Source organism: Neopsephotus bourkii, unplaced genomic scaffold (genome assembly GCF_033783945.1).
Source record: "Neopsephotus bourkii isolate Nb327-2 ecotype Australia unplaced genomic scaffold, CSIRO-AGI_Nbou_v1 NB_1139, whole genome shotgun sequence".
NCBI classification, from domain to species: Eukaryota; Metazoa; Chordata; class Aves; order Psittaciformes; family Psittacidae; genus Neopsephotus; species Neopsephotus bourkii.
The window spans coordinates 1,778,211-1,803,173 of NW_026901625.1; the positions used below are offsets into that span (position 1 = coordinate 1,778,211).

Below are 24,963 nucleotides of genomic sequence, written 5' to 3' on the forward strand. Positions count from 1 at the left end.
GTAAGTTGCTATCGCTATAGAAAGAAATAAAGAAGTTAAATTCTTTTAATGTTTTTTTTTTACTTAGTTACCTACACCCTGTTCCACTGGAAAGGCAAACTAACTGAAACATTTTGATCCATAAGAATTAGCAGATTTAAAAGATCCAGAAGGACTCTGGCTAAATGCAAAGCACAGGCAGGTCAAGCCTGGCCTGCAGAGCTCTCCCAAAGCAGCGTTCGGCAGCTGAAGGCAGACCCAGCTCAGGGAGTGCTGTCCCCAGGGCTGGCCGGGTGGGTGGGCACACTCCAGCCCTGCACCCATAGGAGAGGAGGACAAAGATGAAGGTTTAAGAAAGGGAGAAAAACAGCAAGCCTCAGGAGATGCACATAATGCACAATGCGTCTCAAGGGGTCTCACTATACACTGGCTTCTTTTAGAGCTGGAATTACAACCGTTGTGTGGAAGCATGCTGACAGAGCATCCCTGCACTTCAGGTTCTTCTATCCAAATTCTTCATAAGGATACACCTCCATGGCAGGTTCTTGCTACCTGAATTACTAGTTTACAGGGATTATGTTATGTTCCCAACCTCACAACACATTGTATACTCAAGAGGTGGCTCTTAAAGAGGTTTCCCGTTTCTTTAGCAGCTCTGGAAAAGCCAAGTGAGATGGTTCTTAGAGGGAAAGACAAATAAAAGAAAAACAATGGGGCAATTTGAGCTGACAAAGAGTTCTCTTTCAAATGGGTCAATTACATTCTGTATTAATGCTTTTAGAAAACTTACTGTCACAACCTGTGCCAGTGGCTCACCACCCTCACAGTTAGTAACCTGCTAATATCTCATCTGTCTGAGGTCTTTTCATTTTACTACCAACACTTTAAAGCGAGGAGACCCCATCCTGCATCCTTCAACCGCTGGGAGCAAGAGGCCACCTGGAGATGCTCACTCTGGGGATGCAGACGCAAAGGGCCCGCTCTTACTGATGGTTTCACCCATTGGCACAGCCGTGGCTGCCGGCGGACCCGGGCACGGGACCATCCCTCGGGCCTCAAGGGGAGCACCGGGCCCGGGTCCTGGTCCTGCTCCCTTAGCCAGCGCGCCCGGCCGCGGAGCGAGGGGAGGAGCCGGTTTCGCGTCCCGCTCCATTGGCTGCGCGCACGGAGCGGGGGGGGCAGCGCGGCCTCCTGAGCAGGCGCGCAAATAAAGCCGGAAGGTTGCGGGCAGCACCTGGAGGGGCGGAGCGGCTCCCCCCGCGCCCCGCCGCCTTCTTAAGGTCCACGGAGCTGTTTTGGTGTGAAGGGGGCCCTGCGCGCCTCTGCCCCTCAGCAAAGGGACTGCGCGCTCCACCGCTGGGATTCTGTTCAAAAGCACCAAAAAAAGGAAGAAAAAGTCCCTGAATTGATTTGTTCAGCAGCTGTTTTGTTTCAGTCTCCTGTCTCCTTTAGGCTTTTTTTTGTTGTTGTTATTTTTGTTTTGGTTTAAAGTTAAGTAAAGCGGTTGCAAGCCAGGATTGGTACCTAGTTAACCACGACAGGTGAGTGAACGCTACGAACACGTGCTCTGATGTGGTGTATGAACCTTGTGGGAGTCGCTTGGTGTGGAGATGGGGTCTGGGGAAAGAGGCTGTAACAAGGTGCATTAATACCATTCATACAGGAGATGCTCATTCCCTATGAACATCAACGTAGCTGCTCTTTGCTGAGCGGAAACTCAGGCCAAGAAATGGCTTTTAACGGGAAAAATGCAAACTTGTTAAATGGTAATAGGTTTAAACTTAGAGGAGATTTAGGTTGGATGTAAGAAAGAAGTTGTTCCCTGTGAGGCTGCTGAGGCGCTGGCATAGGGTGCCCAGAGAAGCTGTGGCTGCCCCATCCCTGGCAGTGCTCAAGGCCAGGTTGGACACAGGGGCTTGGAGCAAGCTGCTCCAGTGGAAGGGGTCCCTGCCCATGGCAGGGGGTTGGGACTGGATGAGCTTTAAGGTCCCTTCCAATAAAATACCTATACGGACTCACAGCCTGGTTTGTAAGTCAGAAACAATAGCAAAGTTATTCAACACAGCAATTGATGAGACATGGAAAGGTTATTTCCTAAACTGGCAAGAATCACTGGCATTTAAGAACAGTGTAATTCTATTAGAACCCATGGCCTTGCTCTGGATCTACAGCAGCGCTATTGAGTACCAGGTGTGAGCTGCCATCTAAATCATCTTTCATAAGAATTTAGCTTAGTTTCAACCACTTGATTCTTCTCTTTTCTATGCAAATAACTCAAAAGGTTTTCTTACCTATCCAGGAATGTCATGAAACAGTGAAATATTTAACAAAGTAGTTGCATTTGTTATTTTTCCCTTATAGGAAAGTTTTAACTTGCTTTGGTTTGACAGGCTTGCTAAGGTATTGACCGCCAAAGTCCTGTATTGCTATGTGGCACTGCAGATACTGAAGTATTAAGCTAGGCAAGCTGTTTCTTGAAGGGGCAGACCTTATCTCCAGGACCAGAGAAGCCAGTGGGCTCAGGTTGCTTTGTCTGCTGTTCTGTGGATGTCTCGTTCATGCTGGCTGTTCTGTACCAGCAAAAGAGAAGCATCCAAAGGCCTTCTCACTCACTTTTAGAACAGACAATCATAAGCTTTATAAATTACTTCAGCTACTGCTCTAAAAGTCAGGTTCCTCTCCAAGAGCAATGCACAGCGGTAAAGCCAACTACAAATTTAACTTATTATTATGTTGCAAAACTGGCTCAAAAGAGAAATGCAAAGCTCTTTTCCCTTTAAAAATGAAGAGCAGCTAATCTTAGGCAAAAGCTTTGGACAAATGGGAAGGTAATGCCAGCATAAGAGAGAAAAATGGAAACCCTTGAATGAGCAGCAGATGATACTTTTGAGTAGGAACATTCCCTAGAAAAGGCCCAAACCAAGGTCATTTTTAGACAACACCTGGATAAGGAAGGGGTTGCAGAAGATTGTTGCCTCTGGAAGTCTCAGCATCAGATCTGAGCTTCAGAAAGCAACTTTGATTTATGCTTACTTTTAAATACAAGCTTATGTTCCAGTAAAACAAGTCATTAAATATTTTCTAACTGGGATTATGAGTTACTGGCACTTTTGAGAGCACATGGGGCATTGCACTGAAAGTTTCAGGAGCTTGCAATTACCAGGCCTAATGCAAAGTCCATTTAATGTAACAATTGCAACAGGCTTTGGCTCAGAACATCTACTTCTTAGTTCCGCTACAAAGAAATATAGGAAAATTATCTCACTTTAAAGTTCAGGGAAGTCCAATACAATTCTGTCTGACCTTTAGTTAAAGGTTTGCTACTGCTCAGGTAGATGTAAGAGTGCAGCTTGACTCTTAAGACTTTTCCCCAGGGAGGAGCAAAAAACAAGTGGTATCTCATGAAAAAAAACCCATCCTGGTACCCTTTAATTTACTTTACATGGGTGGTTCAGGACTGGAAAGGGGAATTAGCTGTTGGTGGGGGGTCCCTGGAGCTTGTATTTCAAGTTTTTATTATCATTGTTTTAATGTAAGATGTTGTTGATAAGCACCTTTACTTAATCTGAGCTGTTCCTGAAGGAAGACAAAGCCTTGAACTGTTTATTTGCTCTCTTGGGCATATGGCTTTGTGGATTCCAGGCATTAAGTGGTTAATAGCTGGAAGCTGTGCATTAGGCATTTATGGTGCTAAAGCCAGTTGTAACTTGCCTGATAAAAGGCATTTCAAATAAGCCAGGATTGCATAGAGGAATTTCAGTTGATGGGTTCCTGCCTGGGCCACCCTTTCTCAGGACTTACCCAAAAGCTTTTAACATGTCTTGACAAATGAAGGGAGAGGCTTCAATGCAGCAACAGACAGCAGGTTTATATTCAAAAGCACAAGCGAGAGAGAAACACCCTGAACTATTTGTTCTGCTAAATCCTCTCTCAGCACCTACATAGTGGGGGGTTTTGTGGGTTGGGTTTTAGGGGGTTTTGTTAAAATACAGGTAAGCATTCCAGTTCAAGTCTCTGCATCCTCACCTAACTTTTCCCAAGATGTAAAGTACAAACAAATTAAAAGTGGAAATTTTCAGTTATCCAGGTGCATGGAAGAGTTGCCAAAACACGTTACCACTCCAAACTAGAGCCTTCATTTCACCAGGCACTTTGAAAGACCCAGTTCTCCCAGGCATCAGAGAGACAGGAACTGTGACCCAGGTCCCTGTGAAGCAAAGCCACCCAAATTGGAAACAGTATTTGCCATTCCTTCCTGGGACATGGTGAAATTTCATGTCACTCATGAGATTTATGCCATTCAGGGCTGATTTCCCCCTACCACCCCGCCATGTTTTTGATTCTTTATCTGAAAAGCAACACACAACGCTGACTACACACATTATACTCAGACTTCAGTATTAATTTTACCAATAAAAAGAAAAACAAATGATGTATCTTAAATATTTCAATCTATAATCAGATTGCTTTGCAAGAATCTCAAGCATCTTTACTGCACCTGATGGGTTGGGATAGTTTTTTTGGGAGGAATATTTCTAACTGTCTTTATTTTCTTTATTCTTGTCTCTTTCACAGATTGCAAGTTCTTTGGAAGAGGCTACACATCTGTTAGAGGGTTTGGACAGTGCTTAGCTTAACTATTTGAATCTTCATAGCACCTCGGGGCAATCCCATAATATATATAATCCATTTCACCGCTGCACTAAGGTGTGTGCATGAGCAGTGGCAGCTTGGCAATGCCATGTTGGGACAAGCAGTATGTTCCTTGCTCTGCTATCTGCCTGTGTTTTACGAGAAGCCTGAAGCAAGGAGACTCCAATTAGTGTATCATGTGGGGCTGTGACTAAGTGAGATTATTTCTCCCTTATCTAGGCTAAAAGGAAGTAGTAGCTTAACACATTCTCATTATTGCCAAAGGTCTTTAAAAAGAACCAGCATGTACAAGAAAATTGCCTACTGACATTCTTTGGATTTTGCAAATTCAGGGATTTAAGGCCAGGAGTGACTATGGTGATTATCTTGCTGGACCTCCCTTGCAAAAGCCATAAAAGCTCAAAGCCTTGAGCATTTAATTTGGAGAAGCTCCTGGCAGTTTGAGACCTTCAAAAGATGGAGAACTGCCATATCCTTTGGTAAGCTGTTCCCACAGTTCACCTTACGAAGTGTACCTGGCTACTTGTTACAAGGTAAAATTAAAGTGAATTCTAAAACACAGGGGCATGGGGAGGGAAAAAGAGCAAATTAAAGTTTCAGCCCGTAGCATCCCCAGACGCACTGATTGTACAGTTTCACATCCACATACAAGTCACACATGCAGGTGTACCAGCTGTCTCTAAAAGGTATGTTAGCACATGACACACTCGCCTGCGTTTTCCAAGTGAAATAAGGACGATCCATGGATTCTGTTGTCCTTCATTCCACCGGAGTCTGTCTCATACCTAACCAGATTTCAGTGGAGTGAAGCACAAGAGACATGGAGATGAATCAGCAACAAGAGGAACTGCTTCTCACTGACAGAGAAGGGACCTGCATGGAGGTTTGGATACACCATGGATCCAAACAGAGCGGGTGTGCTGGGACACGGAGAGCAGCAGTACATGAGCAGTTCAGTAATCTGAGCATTTCTTGAACAGCTACAGTAAGAACCCATTTTAAGAATGTACTTACTTTCTGCATAATATGTAAAGATTAAAAGCCTACAAAGACCAAAAGCTGCTTTCTGGAAGGCTCAAATACCTTATTAACAGGAAATTAAACCCTAATGTGGAAAAATGAAATGTGCAACCTCACTGCTTTCAGTCACCTTCCCTCTAGGATGGTCTATCCAGTGAAGAAACCAGAATGTAACGTTGTTTCAGCACACATGTATCACACCATTTCCCTTGAGATTTTCCTCTCCAGATTCACACCAGCACTGCCTGGCTCCTTCCAACTCTCCTGCCACTCTGCCTTCAGAATCTGGCAAAAATCTATTAACGTTTTAGACACATTTATTTTGTAATAAAGGGAATGTAAATAAGATTTAAGTCAAGGGAGAATTTAGATTTTTTCAAGCTGAGCATGAGATGGATCTTTTCAGGTGTCAGTGTAAATTCCTTGAAGGTTAATGCAGCTAAACATATTTGATGCATAAAAGTGTCACACCTAATACTAATCATTCACCAATTGTAATTGCCTTTTCAAAGTTCTCACTTCCCCAAGACAAATGCACCCAGAAATTAGGTCTGGCAAATTTAAAACAAAACACAAATAATGTCCTCCTACCATAAGGACACATTATTTACTTTGATAGATTTAGTACCAGATTTCAAGAATTTATTGTGCTGTATTATTTCTCAGCTGCCTGCCTAATCCTTCCTTCCCCCTCTTATCTGACTGACTTCAGAAGCATTCAAAAACTACTTGCTGATGGCTTTTCTTACCAACACAGACCTGTAAAGGGTTTGCTCCCTGGAAAGCCAACAGCCAGCTTCCACGTGCCGTGGTGCTGAGCTCTTCTAGTCAGCAGTGCGGGTTGTCAAAGCTTCCAGCATCGATTTCCAGGTTTGTTCTTCAGCATAACCGCACCTTGTGTTGGGCATCTTACAAAAAACAATTTCCCTGCTTAATGTTTCAAAGTTGTAATTATTTCTTTTGAGAAGGAGTGCAACAACAGGACCACAACATATTTTCAGACCAGAATCTAGCCAACCTTACTCTCTTTCAGTTTTCTGTACTTTCTTATCCATCTACTACTCCATCTCTGTGGTTATCTTGAAATACCTAATAAAAAAACAAAAAAACCCACTCTTGGGATCTTTTCCTAAAGTATTTTTCTTCAGGGCATCCCAGAACTAGGGACCTTAGCAAGCCATTCCTTAGCCTTGTGGTGCTGATTGATGGTGGGGGGTAACAAGAGCACCGGCAACAAACTGGGGGGTTTCCCCTGTTATTTTTTGGTGAGACAGAGTGAAAATGCAAGAGAACAAGTACCGTGTGTGAAGCATAAACAGATGAAAATGCACAAGGTTGCTTATTTTCCAATTAATGACAATAAAATAAAAGGAACTCACCTTCCCACTGCCTGGGCAGCAACAGGGCCAGAGGGAAGGAGCCTGTGCTGGGCAACTGCTTGGTTCTGCTGCAGATCCACGATGCTGCACTCGCCACTTTCTCGCCCTTCCATCATCCCCGGCTGGCTTCAGCTTCCCAGGCATGAGAGGCCTTTATCTGTAGGGCACTGTGAGCTCTATGGATGAAGACAGAAATATAGTTGGGTATTAATGATATGGTAGGGAATAATATTTACAGCCCTACAAGCAATATATTACTTAGTCATTTGTTCTTCCCCCCCATGTGAAGGACACTTTGGCTAACAGCTTTCCATACATTAAAGCAATGAATATAATGAGACAGCAGCCAAACTGCCAGAGACACACATTGCTCTGGACAAGTCTTTGTCAATACACTGTGCAGTCAGCAAGACTGCTTTAAGAGATGACAGGTGCTATGTAAATGCAAGCTCCTTATCAAAGGAACCATGGCTTGTTGCTCACACTGATGTAGTACCAGAGACAAGAAAAACCCAAGTTACTCCTTAGAGTAATATGAGCAGTCTGAAGACTGAATATTTCCAGACCTTAGACAGTAACTGATGATATAGAGCTGGCAATTCAGACAAGAAAAACTTTCAGGCAAAAGGAGTGAGATCAAAGCAAAACAGCCAAAGAAGTACCAGCTAGTAGTCCTTGCTCATGCATTTGGACACTGCTTCCTGGTGCTGCCAGCACCAGTACTTGGGGCATAATGTTAAACCTTGGTAAGTCGAAGTGGCCTTCTCACCACCAGGGTACACTCATGCAGATGAACACAGCCTTTTTCTAGCTGCAACTCCCCACACCTACTTACAGGCCCGCTCATAATGACACAAAGCTTATGTGTATAGAACAACTTAAACCTCCATGACCTTTCCTGATGTTATTCATGAATACCAAGTTCTGAATAGTATCTGTCAATGCAACTTGGTGAGGGGGAACTGGAAAAGCCCACTGAAATGGGTTGATTTGGGGCATAGCTGAAACACTGGTTACTAACAGCCTCAGTATCAACTTCACAGAGCACAGAAAATAAACCAAACCTGTTACAGTGCTGAGGCACTGGCACAGGGTGCCCAGAGAAGCTGTGGCTGCCCCATCCCTGGCAGTGCTCAAGGCCAGGGTGGACACAGGGGCTTGGAGCAAGCTGCTCCAGTGGGAGGGGTCCCTGCTCGTGGCAGGAGGTTGGAACAGGAGGAGCTTTAAGGTCCCTTCCAACCTAAACCAGGCTGGGATTCTACGATTCCACAAAACGTGGTAGCCAAGTCTATCAAGAGAGATGTCACTCTCAAAAAGGGCACATTAGCAAGAACAAGAAGTAGGCCAACTGCTCTGACTTCAGAGATGGCATTTCTTAAACACCCGTTACAAAGACACACAAGCCACGAACAAGCACTCTGATACCGGCAGCTTCATTATTTCACCTTGTGAAATGTGAGCTGCTGCACTCCCAGCAAGGGCTTTGGCTCAGAAGCCACAACAGAATCCTCTGCATGTGCAAGTAGCTGCTGTGCTGAGGTGCAGTACAACACCCCAAACACAGTCTAAGCTGTAACTGGCACAGGTAAGGAAAATCATTACATATAACTACCCCAAGCAGGGCAATGCTTTCACTCAAGATGTGTTTACTGGGCAGCAAAAAAGGAGCAAGTGCACAGGCACTCCAGTTTCTCTGTCAAATAACACCACTGGCATGAGCTACAAGATGCCTGAAATGGCACAAACCCAGCAAAATCTCTGTCCTTGTTGAGTCTTTCCCATAGGAAGGTGAGAACGCTACTGAGCCAAGCTGAAAGACCAGGGACACACCTAGAAAAGCCAGCAGTTTTCAGCCTGTGTAATAGTTGCATTTCAGTGCTGTGCCTAAATTCCTTACCTAAAGTAAATTCTTATCCAGGAGGCAGCGAGGCCTCCATACAAACCTCACAAGCCCTTTCTTTGGCTTGCTTCAGATAACCATTCCTTGTGTGTGGTGTTAACTTCGCAGAGCTCTGAAGCTGAGGGGAGGTTTGGATAAGAGGCCCTTTAGAAACCCTTTACAAGTGTAGCTTTGATTGACTGACTGATTGAACTTAATTGCAGACATTCTCTTAATTGTACACTTAATTACTGACACTGTGTCAAAAGACTTCTGCTGCAGCACCTGGAGGACAACCTTGCAAGTGCCAGTCAAAGGCAGCTGCACCAGGCATCAGGGAGGTGCTGCACGCTGCTGCAGCTTGGAAAGGGAAGAAAATCATAATATTTTAATAACATACAATTAGGGTTTCACCCACCCTCAAGCACGCGTGTGCACATACACACAATCACAGATCTCTTTGCAGGGAGGGCATCTAATACATCAGGAAGAGAAAAGGAACAAAGAGTGATAATTATGGGCCCATGTGATAGTGCCACCCTTTTGTGGTCTCTCTTAGCATCACAGTGCTGGGAGCTGCAGGGGGAGGGCAGCATGCCATGGGCTTTGGCAGGAGCCATACAGCTGCTGGCCACCCCCAAGTTAGTAACTCCAGATCTTGTCTGTTACAATAGGAACCAGAAATAAAACCCACGATACTCATTCAAAGGTTAAAACTCTGAATATTCTCAGCAGCAAGTTTGGGGCACTGCAGGTCTGCCTGAAAATAGCTCTGCATGGAGCACAGATAACAGCGTTCTCACCATTTGTAATAAGAAGTATCTGCAAGAACTTTATTGAGAAGTATAGAAGCCATAATCACAGACAAATTAGTACTTTAGTGAATTCAAAACTAAAGCCATACTACAATAGGTTGTATGTATAGTGCATAAGATGCACAAATAAGCAGAAGCTGAACTGGATGTGTGCATTTTCCCCCCCTCAAATATTTTTACCAGATCTTGCTATTAATTAGATGTGCTACTCAATAAAAGTAAGTAGCTAGAGGGTATTAGAGATGCTTCTACTACTGCTGCATGCAAACCACTGAGGGAATCACAGCACCCTCAGTGCATTTATTCCTACTACATTTCCAAGCAGTAGCTCTATTAGTCCTGCCAAGGATCCGAGCACACAGACTAACCTGTAATTCTTACAGAATCCCAGACTGGTTTGGGCTGGAAAGGACCTTAGAGCTCATCCTGTTCCAATCTCCCGCCATGGGCAGGGACACCTTCCACTAGAGCAGCTTGCTCCAAGCCCCTGTGTCCAACCTGGCCAGGGATGGGGCAGCCACAGCTTCTCTGGGCACCCTGTACCAGTGCCCCAGCACCCTCACAGGGAAGAGGTTCTTTCTTATATCTAACCTAAATCTCCTGTATTTAAGTTTAAACCTGTTAAAACCTCTTAGTGTGGGAAGTAACAAAACTGGCACAAGCTCTGTCTCTGTTGGACCAGAGCAAGTCTGAAAACAGTCTGGATACACAGGTCTGGCTAGAAAATGGATTATCTTCCAGGAAAGAGTAGCTATGGATTTCAAGCATCTCCAAAATCAGGGCTATACAATACATCAGAGACCCTACAGATGCAGCCAGCTCAGGTGCTGATACATACCTACATTCCCCTAAAAACAGAAACCCAAAGCAAAACAGAGCCCATCAAAACTGTACAACCATCCAAGATTGGAACTGTTTTCCACCCACACAAATGCAATTTTCTCCCAACACCTGGAGTCTTGTTAATTTACCTGTGACAGGTTGCTACACTTAATTGCCTTTGACAATTGGTAACATTTTAACACCTCCATTAATGGACCGATTATGAGAACACTCTTCTGTGCAGGAGAGAGAACAAAATAGATGGGTGAACCTCCAATGCAAAACTCCTCTGCAGGTATTTTAATGAAGAGCTTAAAAAAACAAGCCCCAAAGAGACCATCCTGACTTTGTTTGGCTCCCTCTGCAGACAGACAAGCTGTGTTTGCTCTGCTCTCTGGTCCTGCCCCTCCTGGTGCTGGGCTGTGACTGAATAGCACTGTGGAATTAATTACAGGGAGAAGTGCCGAGCATTTGCTTCCCTCCATTCCTGGCACTTGATGTTTTATTGATTACTCCTGTATGCTAAACAAAGTACATCCTAAATAAATCCTGTTTCCAAACTGAGAGACATGATGGGCATAGGAACACAGAACCACCTCTTCCAACTACACAGGCTCCTGCCTAATGGAAATCTTCAGTAGGCTAGAGGTTTGCAGAATTGCTTTGATGTAGTATGACTGCAAGTGCTGGCTGCAGTTTGGTGGCCATTCTCTCTTAGCAGAGATTTGAGGCTGCATTTAACAACTACAATGAGTTGAACAGAGCGAGAGAACCTTGCTGCTGATGGTAAATACTGCAGAACTCAGCTGCAAAATTAGTGTGAGAGGGAAACTGATGAGTCCAGCTCCATGTAGAGTAGTCCAGTGAAAGACTGGGCTCTCACATCACCAGCACAACTAATACTGTTACACTGTGTTTCCTTTACAACAGCAGCTTTTAAGTTATTTGGGTCAGGACATGATCTGGATGCTGATGGGCATTTGCTGCCCAGTTTGTGCCCAGGTCCCAGATGACTGGAAAACAGCAAGCACCGACCCAGCCCTGGGAAGCACCCATGGGATTTCATCCCTTTGATGTGGTTTTAGCTTCAGGGTGAGTCCCTCACCACAGGCTTCTCATCCAAAATGGGGTGTGCAAGTGTAATGACCCGTATCAACCCCTACTGAAATATTCTCTGCTAGATTATTTCCTTGGCAAGTGTATAAATGCCAAGCTCATTTCATTCTCCCTGCAGCTCAGCGTCTCCAAGAAGGAAGGGAATCCTGCCCTTGCTCACAGTGATTCTCTCTCTGTGTCTTCTCTCAGTGAATTGTAAACCAGGAGTTAAGTCAGAAGCAAGCTCAGCACCCGCAAAGCCAGCCCAAACTGGCTTCTCCAAAAGAGATAGTGAAGTCTTAATGCTGGATAGAGCTTATAAATAAAACAATGTTTTATTAAACTACTATTACATTTTGATTGAACGGCATTTGGACTACACAGGAGCAAACATATTCCTGAAAGTAATTGGTTTTCCACATCTGCTTTCCTTTCTAATTGGACTAATTACTTCAGTGTAGGATCATGTTCACTACTCTCCAGAAAGCGAGAAACCTTGATTTACAGTGAGAAGAGCAGCAATTAGAGAGAATTAATTCATACGGCAACATCTAAATAAATCATATTATGAGAAGACAGCAATGTAATTATTGTGACTGGTGACTCCCTTGTGGAGAAACATCATCCTTAAGCCTAAATCAAGCAGCTGAGTTCCCTGAGGATTCCACCAGAGCTCCTCCAATTTCACAGAGCATGTACTACCAATTTTAGCTTTAAGACCTAATTGAGGTGCATTGTCAAAAACAATAGGGTCTAACACTCCTCAGGCAGCTTAGAAAGAACAATCAAATCCTTGACAACCCCACGGTTGTATTCCGAATCAAATGTGTGTTCAACAGACACAGATAACATATGCCACCAGCAGCTTCCCATCAAAGGTGCATGAATTTTATGGCTGTAATACCCTTCATGATGAGCCAGGCTTTTCTTACTCTCTAAACTCAGTCCGCCCTATCCAGATGGCTGATTAAAAGGCTTAGCGAGGAGAACATGCTGAACTACAGGGTTTCAGAAGATGATCCTGCTCCACACACTGATAATTTATCTTCCTACTTATACATTAGCAAGCTGGAACTACCTTCTTAATGGCAATCAAACATTTATTTGCTACTCTGGCAAGTGGGGAAAGGCATTTTACAAAGGTAGAGCTCCTCCATCTGCTTATTAGTTCTGTCCTTAACATCATGCTCATCAACTCACCAGGAACTTTGGTGCTCCTCTCACAAAAGCCTCCTTCTAAGGAAAACGCTACCTTCTTCTCATATTGCCCATGTACTTCCAGAAGAAATCCGCAGTGCCTTTTCCTGGGAGGAAGAGACCATTTCCTCACATAAAACAGCACTGAATTTTCTGTGCAGGAACTCCATGGCTTAGAGTTTGCCATATCAAGAGCTAGCTCTGGGCATGGAAGCAGAATAACCCAGTACTCCACCTGATTTCATTAGCTTTCTTAATACAGTTGCTCTACTACAGACTGCCTCTGTACAGCTCTCACCCTGTGAATTAGTAGTAGGCATTCCCCACAAAAGTAGTAAGAGACACTACTTTTACATGTTAGATAGTCACATTGGTTTATACTATCAGATCACATGCACAAGCATGACAAGAATTAGCATGATATGATGTTATACTTTATGTCCACAACCTGACACATCATCCATCCCTTGCATCAAGAAAGCCAAGTTTCACATCCAAACAATTACCCTCTTTTAGCAAATGCTTGATCCATTAGGAATTAAGGTGATAAATTGTCAGTTCAGACAGGTGGAAACATATCCATCTTGATTTGCCATCCTTTTGCCACAGCAGATAAATACAATCATCAGTTACAGCACCTGCTGGCACTAAGCAAAGCTCCATGACTGGGAGGAAAAAGCTAAGCCTGGCAAAAAAAAGCAAAGCTTGTCACTTTGTAGTTTTAGGTGTATGTATTTAAGAGCTCAGCTCTTTCTGTTAGTATCTACTGCTATTCGAATCTTCTCTCCCTTTCCGTCCGAGAGATTTTCATGGCTGCCATTAGATCTCTAGATGTTTAAGAAAATAATCAAGAAATAAAAAAACTAAATCAAATCAAAATGAAGAAGTATCCTCTGTGAGTTTATCCTGTCAGACACTTGCATGCAGAAATAGGAAACCCTGGGGTTGGATTCCCTACACCCCATCATCTGGAGACCATTTCAATGCAGAACATGCACATATGGGATATAAAATGCTGCACCCCACTCCAGTTGCTCTCTGTGCTCATGGTGTGAGTGCCACAGCAGGTTGAAACCCAGATTTCAGTGAGGAGCAGCTCAACAGCTCTGAATGGAGCCCACCTCTGCACACACAAAACTAGTCCTCTCGACTCCTGACACTGCTTCATTATTATACCAGTATTTGTTGCATTATCCTGGCCTAGAAACAGAATAATGGATCCAATTACTTTGGAGACATGGAAAAAAACAGATTTAAAATTTATTCTAGCCCTATATATCCATAATAGAATTATAGATGCAGAGTTATAAGAAGTCCTAAAGCAAATGAGGGCCACAGGAACCACGTGCACAGTAAAAGAACCCCAGAAGATGTACAAAAATACATTCAAGTATCACAACAATGTAAGAACTATAATGAAGGTAAGTGGAACAGCTCATAATTCACAGTCATCACTCTTTTATCAGTGTTCAGCTGAAGGTTGAGAAGATTTTAAAAATGCAATTATCAACAACACATTTACATTGAAAGAAGCTTCTCTCCTGCATTTCTCACTCTTCTTTCCTTCTCCTCCTCCCTAAAGAGGTAGAAGCAACAAAGAAAGCAACATCTTTAACACAACAGAAGATTGTTTTGAAAGAGTATCCATGCAATCAGCTATACCACAAAGAGGTGTCCTGGCTTCAGCAGCAAATCAGAGCCTATTTGGGCATTTGTTGAAAATCAATCAAACCACTTAAGATAGTTTCTTTCTGTCAGGTTGGTCAAGTAAGACAACAGAAGCTTCCTCACACACACTACTGAGCCACAGTGACATATCTTGGTATCTTTTTACTCCTTTGGCCAAGTTTCAGTTGTTACTCCTTGTGGGACATTCACCAACTCACTAGTATGAGGAAGCCTTGCACAACTGGGAGTAGTGGAAAGCAAAAAAGTCAGACCCCAGAAAGAAGGCTGGTCAGGAGCAGGCATGGAGCGGTCTTACTGCACCTAGCTGCTCTTCTACCTCCCAAACCTCCACCACGCAGAGAGGCAACACCTCTTTTGACCATTATTTTATGCCCTTGAATGACTTAAAATCAATTTTCTAGGAGAGGTATCACAGGAAAGACACTCCCCGCTCCGGGTTTGGTTTTCATTGCTGGTGCTTTCTCCAGCCACTCTCCTAATAACCATGGATTAATGAACAATTACACGGCTCCATTCTTCCCACCATGTAATTCCAAGAAAAGAAGAGCATCTTTCGGGAACATTATGCTTGAAAAACAAAGGAGAGCTTTGACTGTCAAGTCACTGATGTTCCCTCTTTGCTTAAAAGCTTTCCAATTTACTTACAAATTATAGTGTTTTTAATGCAAATTAAGCACTAGAGAACATTCTTTCCTTCCCCCAGATTAGCAAGAACCAAATTGACCAAGAAAGCCAAACATGGAATCTGGACAAAATGAATATTTAAAATAATGAGCCTGTTTAATTATTCTGATTGGTGAAGTATGAGGTTATTAAACGCCTCTGAACTGATGACAGGGTTTGAGCATATGGTTTTGCTTTCTGAACACAGAGAAAATGTTTTCTGATACTCTGTGTTCCAGTAGTCTTTGTTGAATTAGCTATGGGGATGAAATACAGCTACACATGCTCAGAGCCCTTTGGGAAATATCCCTTCCTTCAGAAGCAAATACCACGGTGTGGAAGGCAGAGGCATTCTAGGAAAGGGCGAGCGAGAGCACAGAAATCAGCCAATTTCTGCACAAGTTCCCTGGCTCATTCCAGATGCTTAGGGAAAAAACAATGCTCATTCAGTTCTGCTTTTGCTTCAACATGTCACCAAGCTTACATCTGCCTGCTAAGTCTCCACTTAGACATGCAGGAAAACCCTGAACCTAGTTACAAAGATAGGCTGTACTGAGTCTGACAAGAATACACCAAGTTCCTTGTATTTCCTATTAGCACTGGGGTAAACACTTTCCAGCTTTTTTACTTAGAACCCTGCAAACCCTTCTCAGCCATGAGGCCTCTAAATGCCTGTGAGTTCCAATGGCCAGTTATGCCTTCTGTGTCCTAGGCTACTACATGGCATTTTGCTTCCCAAAAGCCTGTATCAGGTTAGTGAAAGCACACTCTGCAAAAGGAGAGCATCAACAGGGAGAAGATGACATGCCGAGTCCCCACATAAGCAGCTAACAATGTTACTTCCTCTGCTCCGCTTTTATAGTACCCATCTGTACAACTCAACTTAGTTGATACAACACCAGGTTATCTTTGTTCTTTCCCACTGCAAAAAACAGTTTGGACCCTTCCCTTTTATTCGGGGATTTAAATTCCAGAGTTTTTGGTTTTGTGTACAAATACTCTCAAGTTCAGAGGTGTTCATCTCCAAATAGATGGGGGGAAATGGTGAACAAGCTTTTACTGGAGGTCCTGATTTTAAGGTTTTAGTACAGGCTGCTTCTCTCAATCTCACAGGCCTTTGGGTCAGTGCTATCCACTTCCAGTCATCCAGATAGGAAACTTCATTACTCTGATACAACAAGCATGTTTTGCACAGGGCTGAGCTGTGCAAAAAAACCTTGTGACGCTCCTACTTTCCCCTTAATAATCTCTCTGCTACCTCCTCATTTGGCTCTGGCAGTGACCTCCTTAAGACAGCAGCTTCAGGACTCCACTGTGCTCTGGCAGGGCCCATCAAGAGGTTACCTGGGTGAAACAAGTTGGTAACACCATAGCAGCTCATTCACACCTCCTGATTCCTAATGTTATCTGCTCCTCCCTAACCTATTTATGGCTTTAATTAGAGGATCTGGAACTTCCGGAGACAGAAGGGCGAAGAGGTGAATGAGGCCATCTGGTCCCTGCCTCCTAGCTCAGTATCTTGTACTTCAAATATCCCTAATATCTAATGGCTCTGAGCACAGGGTGACTGCCTCTGCCCTTTGGTGCGCACTGAGAAAGGTCAGAACCCAATGGAGAAATTCACTGTTCTTGAGCTCTTTAGCACAAATTCCCATTCTCTCAATTTCCCCATGCTTTGGCTTAGTCACTGTGCACCTGACTCCCATCTGCCATCCCATCTCCTGCACTGCACCAACTGCTTCTGTTCCCTCAAGGAGAAAGCTAGAAGCAGAACACAAACCAGTGTGCAATTACCTTGTCGACAACTTTCCTTGAGCTAACATGGGGAAGCAGTTTGGGGTTCATCTGAACTCAACACCCCCTTGCTCCTCCCTTTCCTCTTGGTTTCTTGCGCTTTAATGCAGTTATGTACCATGTGAAGAACGTTTCAACCCTAAGCCTAAGACAGATGCTCTGAAATGGCACTGCGGCAGGATGGAGATGAGGCATTACCCCATGGGCTCAGAAGGGCCAGGCAGGAAACAGTTTCAGTTGCTGAGCAGATTTCTCCATTATTCTACCAAGGTGTTTTCTGTTGTTTTTTAGCCATTTACTATTACCGGCTATTTCAGAATGCTTTAAAGGAGCTCGGTGCCCGAGGGCAGGAGCCTAGCCCTTTCCCAGAGACCAGAGCACTCAGCTGCTGTGCTGGTAACCCCATGATGCTCCCCAGCATGGGCAGAGCTGGCTGCCTCGAGTGGCCACAGGCACCTAAAACTAGGTCTGATGCAGTCCACGCATCACTCCATTACCAAAATACATCTCTGTGCAGTTCCCACTGAGCTTTCCCACTGCTAGCAGGGGCTGGCAAATCCCCCCTCAGGAAAAAGAAAACAAACCTCAAGCTCCTACCTACATGAGCTGCTGCAGGAAAAAACACAAAACCCACAAAAGCCAACTAAGCAAACAAAAAGGAGATAAAAGCAGTTTGCTTTAAGGCAGCAGCTTTTCTGAAAGCCCACAGTAAATCTTTAAGATTATCAATAATGAACACATTCAATGTCTTTTTTCGGCTTCTTTTAAATCACTTCTTCTAGTGGAACGAAATCAGTCCAGGGGGTTGTTCATATGCGAGCTGCATTTATTATGAAGGGACTGACATTGTGAGAGGCTGAGAGAAGTAAAATGAGCCTCGACAAGGCTCAGGGGGGAAAAAAAAGCACACTGCCACTTTATAGTCCTTCCTCCACCTATTTGTCAGAGCACCCCAGTAATGAGCACTGGAATTCATCTGTCTCTAATAACACTCACAGTGGTAGATGTTTTCCCAAATTTAGTCAAGTGACAACACAGTCTTTAATATGCAAAGGAGTCCTTTGTGTAACTCACCATAACTTTGGTGTCTTGTCACGCCTTACACAAGTTCCAGGAGAAACAAATTGCAATAATCATAGGAGTGAACAAGTTGGAAGGCACATGCCACAACAATAATGAAATCTGTTGATTTTTGTGTACATGCAGACATAAATTACATAAAGCTAAATGTAGCTCCATGAATTTCTTAAATCACAGTAATTCAGCCCTATAGAGCCCACATTCATATCACACACCCAGGCAGCAGTGAACACAATTGTCAGTCACTCCCCATTTCTCAGCTGCCTCAAACACAAGTATTGTGCCTTAAGCTCCATCTCCTATTCCTGTCACATTAATATTTTCCTCAGCTACTGAGGCCGTATGAAAACCGTGGTTCATGCTCTTCGCATATGTCAGATATTAGCACATTATAAACCAAGAGGCCTGCTTTACAGGACTGTTTCCAAGCCACAGGAGAAACGGTGCTGCCAACACTCACGCTACGTAAAGCACAAGCTGGGACTCCAAATGATGAAATGGGCTTTGCAACGACAGAAGTGGAAGAAAAAATGAACTTCACATTTTAATGATTTGGGTTTTTTCTTCTAAACCACTACCTGTACCTTTGCCCACCGGGATGAAGCACAGAACCAGCTGGTGTTGGGGCAGGAAGACTGCATGTGAAGCTCACAACCATGAACTCTTGAAGGCTGAAAAACATCAAGCAGTTGTTGAGTAGCACAACACTCCCAAATGAACACACAGTGGGACACAGCTGCATTCTGCCACCTTCAGATCATAACTATCACAAAACAGTTTGAGCTGGAAGGGACCTTAAAGCTCATCCAGTCCCAACCCCTGCCATGGGCACGGGCCCCTTCCACTGGAGCAGCTTGCTCCAAGCCCCTGTGTCCAACCTGGCCTTGAGCACTGCCAGGGATGGGGCAGCCACAGCTTCTCTGGGCACCCTGTGCCAGCACCTCAGCACCCTCACAGGGAAGAGCTTCTGCCTAAGAGCTCAGCTCAGTCTCCCCTCGGGCACATTCAAGCCATTCCCCTTGGCCTGTCCCAAGACCCTCTCCAGGTTTCTTGCAGCCCCTTTATGCACTGGAGCTGCTCTAAGGTCTCCCCTTCAGGAGCCTTCTCTTCTCCAGGCTGCCCCAGCCCAGCTCTCTCAGCCTGGCTCCAGAGCAGAGCCGCTCCAGCCCTCGCAGCAGCTTTAAGCTCCCTTCAACCCAAACCAGGCTGGGATTAACAAAGCTTCCTATTAATGCTGCTTATGGCATTCCCAACCAGGCAAGATGGCTTCCCTTCATCTTAAACAGGAAAGAAACAAAACAATGCTGCTCTCCCACTAGGCTCTAACCATCACAATGGAAAATCCTTCTGTGTAAACTGTTCCAATTAAAATACATCATTTTCTCCTGGTAATTTTTAATTGATCGTATCTACAACATAGGTGGAGCTGCCTGACTCGTGAGGGGCTGCCTCAAATGGTGTCTTAACTTGGTTGTGATTTCCCTAGGGCGTCTTTTAAACCATTAAAATGTACAAACAACTTGATTTCTTATTAACACAGATTCTTAATTGCTTCCATGGGAAAAGAGGCAAGTTATTTGCATCGTCTTTCTTGGGGCTCCAGGGCTTTAGTGCAAACATTTAAGGACAAGCTTTTAACTGAAGCAAAAGCAGGAGCACTGCTCCAGAGCTGGTCCAGGCCTGGGTTTGGGGCTGTGGTGCCAATGGAGCTATCCCTCCTCCTGGCTCATTTGGCAAAGCCTAACCTTTGTAAGGCTCCAGAGCAGAGCTGCTCCAGCAGGAACACGTCAGAAGATGGCCTGCCCCGTTTGAGTCCACAGGAGTGACTGCGTTCACAAGCATCCAGCCTGGATCCCTCAAACTCAGTATGTAACAGAGAGCTTATAGGCAAGTACATTCTTATTCTAACCGAGTACCTCATCATTTTAATGCATTAATCAAATCTCCGTGGTTCAGGGCTGAAGTCCCTGCATTCATCATCAGTTCGAGATGAACCTATTATTTAGGTTCAGAAAATTACTCACTAAACACAATCAAGCATTACTTTTCTGAAGTCTTTATAACGCAAGTGTTTTCAGTGCCATTAGCCTGACAGCAGATCTCCCTCTGGTGCACAAAGCAGCAGCCCAGGGCAGGTAGCAGAGACAGGACAAGCATCTTAAGAGCTGCTAGTAAGACCCTGTCTCACTTCAGTTTAACTCTGCACCTGGAGAGCACGTCTGAAGCAGCCACTCCAGCGAGGCCAATGTTAGCATTTTCTGTTTGCTGGAGACGCCTTCAGAACCCCATAGGCTGCTGCACTGCATGACCCTGCTCCCTTCTTGCCCCAAATCCACAGTCCCTATGGGCTTGCAAGCAGTTTAAACTCCTGCTGATTGTTTTTCAACATCACATTGTGCTTCTGCAACAGAAACGTTTGTGGTGAGTGCTGCATTCAGAGCTTTTTCATGTGCTCATATCTATCTGAAAACCACTCCAGCAGGGTTTTTGGATCCATCAGCTGTCTGTGGGAACACATTTAAAGGAAGCACCTACATCACAAGTGGAAACCCCCAACTCCTCCCACACAAGGAGACCAAGCACTGCTTAGCTGACTGACTGTATGCACTCTCACAGTCAAAATTTACAGCAAACAGCACCTAATTTGCCCAAAACTGATACATTTCACAAAAGCACTTTATATATAAAGACTAAAATATAAATCCCTGTACTATAATGAAACTGGATACCATCCAAAAGTCAGGAGTTTATTTCTTGGCTTTAAATATCACTGGGAACACAAAAGGAGCCTTTTAGCTCATACTAATTATTATTCAGTCTATCATTAACAGCAACTGCACACACTTTGACAGACGGGTTGAGAAGAAGCTTTGTTGGGTTTGGGGTCTTTTTAATTGTGATTCCATGACTAGTTGCCAAACTTTTCTTATTACTGATAATTAGATCCTGTTCGTCTAGCATCTGCTGCTGCTCCAGCACCAAGGGCAGAGGGCTCCTCATGCATGAGGGGGGATCTGTACCCAGAACAGGAGGGATATCTGAGCAGATTTCCTAAACTTTGAATAGGAACTGCTGCCTGCATGAGGGCAAGGGGGGGGAACAACAAAACCTTCTTTGCCTCCTTGCTCTGAGCCAGTTTTAACAAGATGACCTTTGCAGAGCACCAAACTGCTCATCTTCTTCCCAGCATATATAACAACGTATACACAATAAAATGATTGGCAATGGTAATATTTAGGTTTCCTGCTGATAAATATGGAATGGCTTAAGGTATGTTTTTGCACTTAGGGCACGTCCATCAGCATATGACAAAGAAAGCTGGGGTACAGAGAACTCATTTCAGGAGCCTCTCTCAGAATTCCTATCAGTTGATTCATACTTCTGTAAAATCAAGACTGCTGATGTCTTCTCAGGGCATAAGAAATGTTTATAAAATGCCTGTTGCACACAGAGCCTGTAAGCAATTTGGGGATTTATTTTCATACCTAAAATCGGTAAAACCTCTGAAAATTTCAAACACTAATTTCCATGAAATGTCAGTTTCGCAGTTCCTTTGTTCTAACGGTCAATGGTAAACAATGTACCAGTGACCTCCAGTGGGAGCCGGGGGAAAATACACCCATCCCCTGCTTGGTGACTGCAAAACCTGGAGCAACGACGTTTGGGCTAAGTTGCCCCTTCAGAGTTCCACTGCCTGATGACCAAGCAGGCCAAATGGTCCAAAATACACTCCTTGGCATTTTTATCCAAGTCAGTTCAAACTAACCTTCACATCCCTCTAACATGCAGACAACTCAGGTGAAAGGATTTGTCGTTATCCTGACAACAGGATAAAAATGAAAACAGTATCACATGGAGACCTTGCTGCTCCCTAAGCCTGGGGTCACATCTTGCTGGGACACAAAACACAAGAAATCAATGTGAGCCAACATGCATGGAAAGTACATGAAACAATTGGATTCTTGATGCCAGGAGCAAATCAGCATTAATGCCTTTTAACTCAAGAGCATTAGGCTACTAGAAATAGGAACACTACTTACAAATGAGTTCATCATTATGGTCTAAGGTCAGACTTCTACTTGTGCACACATCTCCAATTGTCTGTAGTACCTCAAGAAACACAAGCCATGAGAAGCCTACAGAGGCACAGTAATGTCTGGAATCTCTCCAGTGGAGATAGGGTATCTCTGCTTAAGTTACGGAATATGTGTGGTCTGCAGAGCAAAGAACATCCCCATCAGCAGCTGCCAATGTAAGGCCCTTTTTTGTACAAGGCCCCTTGTACAAAAGCAAAAGAGGTGCATAGTGGTTCACCCTCTCTTCTGTCAACACAAGTCAAGGCCTCTTGCATCAGTCTCATTACCTGGTTATCTTACTAATGACTTTTGGAGGCAGGCATCAACTGAAACACTTTTACTCTAAGATTAATCCCCACCCTTTGTTGACAGGGGCTTTGGAAGACAAAGAAGGTGATTTTTAAAGCACAAGTCCCTCTTACCACCATCTGGCCCTGATGAATGTGGGAAGAACTCTGTTGATACATTAATAAATCCAGTATTACAAGGTAGAACAGATAGCAGGAGGAATGCATCAGTCATCAACAGAAAAGCCTCTGCTAAACTCAGAGGAACGACCTTCAAATTAAAAAGGAACAGTAAGAGAAGGGGAAAACCCACGTCACATAATGCATATTCTGGCCTGGATTCAGGAGCCATTTGCCATTTGGAAAGTCAACAGGACTAACCATATTAAAAATCTCCTCCTCACCTTCCCAAAGCCACCACCCAGGCCTAAAACCTGTAGTAAGGATTAGCTACAAGGCCTGGGCCACCATTCCTTATAGAAACACACTGCAACTTCTGCAGCTCACTGTTCTTGGAGAGACAAACACCGGTTGTGCTGACTCAGATGGCTCCAGCAGTCACACACCCACACCAGGACCTGCAGGATGCTATTTTCCACATCATCCCCCAAAACAGAGCAGCACATACAGATTCCTTCCTGACCACCCAAGAAAAATATTTGTCTATTTTCTCTGTTTCTTTGTATAACAAAAGAACTAACATTTACATAAGAAATCACTTGATGCCCAAAAACCATTCGTCATTAAAATGAAACTTTGCAGAGGGGCAATTCTTCATCATGGAAAAACACTAACACTTGTGCACGGTCTCTATTTGCTACTGTCTGCACAGTATTAATGTATAAAATAATATATTGGCTTGAACCAATACTTCCCTGACTTCTTCATCCATCAGGCCCCCCCCTCATTTGATAAAAGTCCTTCCATGTCACATGCCCCCAGACTGATGAGATCATAGTGCCTCTTTCCAGCATGAGTGATGGTGTGTAGATATATAATTGGCCAATAAATCACACCTTCTGGATCAAAGATCTGAGATCCTCTGGGTGCCAAGAAGGCGCACCAAACATCATAAAATACAGTAAATTAATTCATTGCTGCAAGACCACCTCTGGACAGATTATTACTTGTCACATAGAGATATTGTGAAAGATCCAGCCAAAACCATTTTACTGAAGAACTGGGGCTTGAAACTATGAGCATTTCAAGGTAAGGACTGTGAAAGCAACATGGGCAAAGGGCTCTAACCCCTTAATGAACACAGAATCCCAAGAGCTAGGACATGGAATCACTTATTCCATACCCACACAGTGACTACTTTAGGACTTCAAGCAGGACTTGTAGCTCTTACAGAAGACAGTTTGTATCTTGGAACTTCATCACATGAACCACAAGGACAGATTGAACAAACCCTGCTTTCCTGGAAGTGGCTGAACACTAGCCTGCAATGGAAAGCAATGAATGAATTCCTTGATTGCCTTTGCATGTGTGTACAGCTTTTGCTTTACCTATTATACCACTTTTATCTCAGCCCGCGAGTTCTCACTTTTACTCTTCTGATTCTCTCCCCATCCCACCAGAGGGAAGCAAGGGAGCACCTCTGCGGGACTGAGTTGCTGCTGGGATTAAGCCACAACAAATTCATTGCCACAAATCCTTGCTGGAGTGACCCTTTCCCAGTGTAACTTCCCTGCACACAGCCCTGGAGCAGGCTGGGATCCGCAAGGTGCCTCTTCCTTTCTGCTGACCCGCACATGTGAGCTGCTCAGCATCCCAATACTATGGAAAGAAACGTTCCAGTTTGTCACAGTGGTGGAAAAAAAACCCGTGTTTCTGGCTGATGCCTAGTGGACATTGTGCAGGTGCTGTGGGCAAGAGTCATATCCCCGGGGCTCTCCTGGCATCATGTCACAGAACACTGCAGGAATAGGTGCTGATAAGATGCACACTGCGTGCCTTCACCCCACAAAGCTTCCTAACCACAACAGCACGGCTGTTTGGAAAGCTGTGAACTGGAAGATTGCATTTTATAGCCACAAAGTGTAGGCATTCAAGTATTTCTGATAGAGGTTGATACCATCAAAGACTGAAGGAATTAAGACCATCCTGTCAGTTCCCACCCTTAGCCTAAGGTAGGCGTGCTCCCACTCGGACTCGCACCAACAAGCATGTTCATCCAAGCAAGTGAAGCCACAACCTGCTAATTTGAGTTCAGGAAAAAACAGTAGCACCCAGAACCTTATGTTTTACAGGCATCTGATTCCACCACCTTTAATCCTGTCAGCTCTGCAAGATCAGGTATTAACATCTCTGTAACCTCCTGTACTTATTAAGATAGCAGATCTTTGGTATTCACCCCTACGCCAGCTTCAAAGCCGAGCACTGACAGGTTGCTGAAGTGTTTGTGCTTTTTGGTGAGTGGCCCTTGTAAAACAGAAACGATAATGAACACACCACAGGAAGCTTTAATACAAACACATACTCATTACAAAGTGACTGGAAAAACCTGAGCCAGGCTTTGGAAATTAACAGGTG

At 44.2% G+C, this 24,963-nt stretch overlaps 1 long non-coding RNA gene across 1 annotated transcript in view; it reads right to left on the bottom strand.

Annotated features, from left to right (window-relative positions):
- The window catches only part of LOC133217437 (uncharacterized), a 102,170-nt gene that overhangs the window by 56,764 nt on the left and 20,443 nt on the right, over nucleotides 1-24,963 (bottom strand). The window contains exon 5 of the long non-coding RNA XR_009726874.1: nucleotides 7,032-7,207. This is a non-coding gene — a long non-coding RNA (uncharacterized LOC133217437). The remainder of the gene's footprint in view (nucleotides 1-7,031; nucleotides 7,208-24,963) is intronic.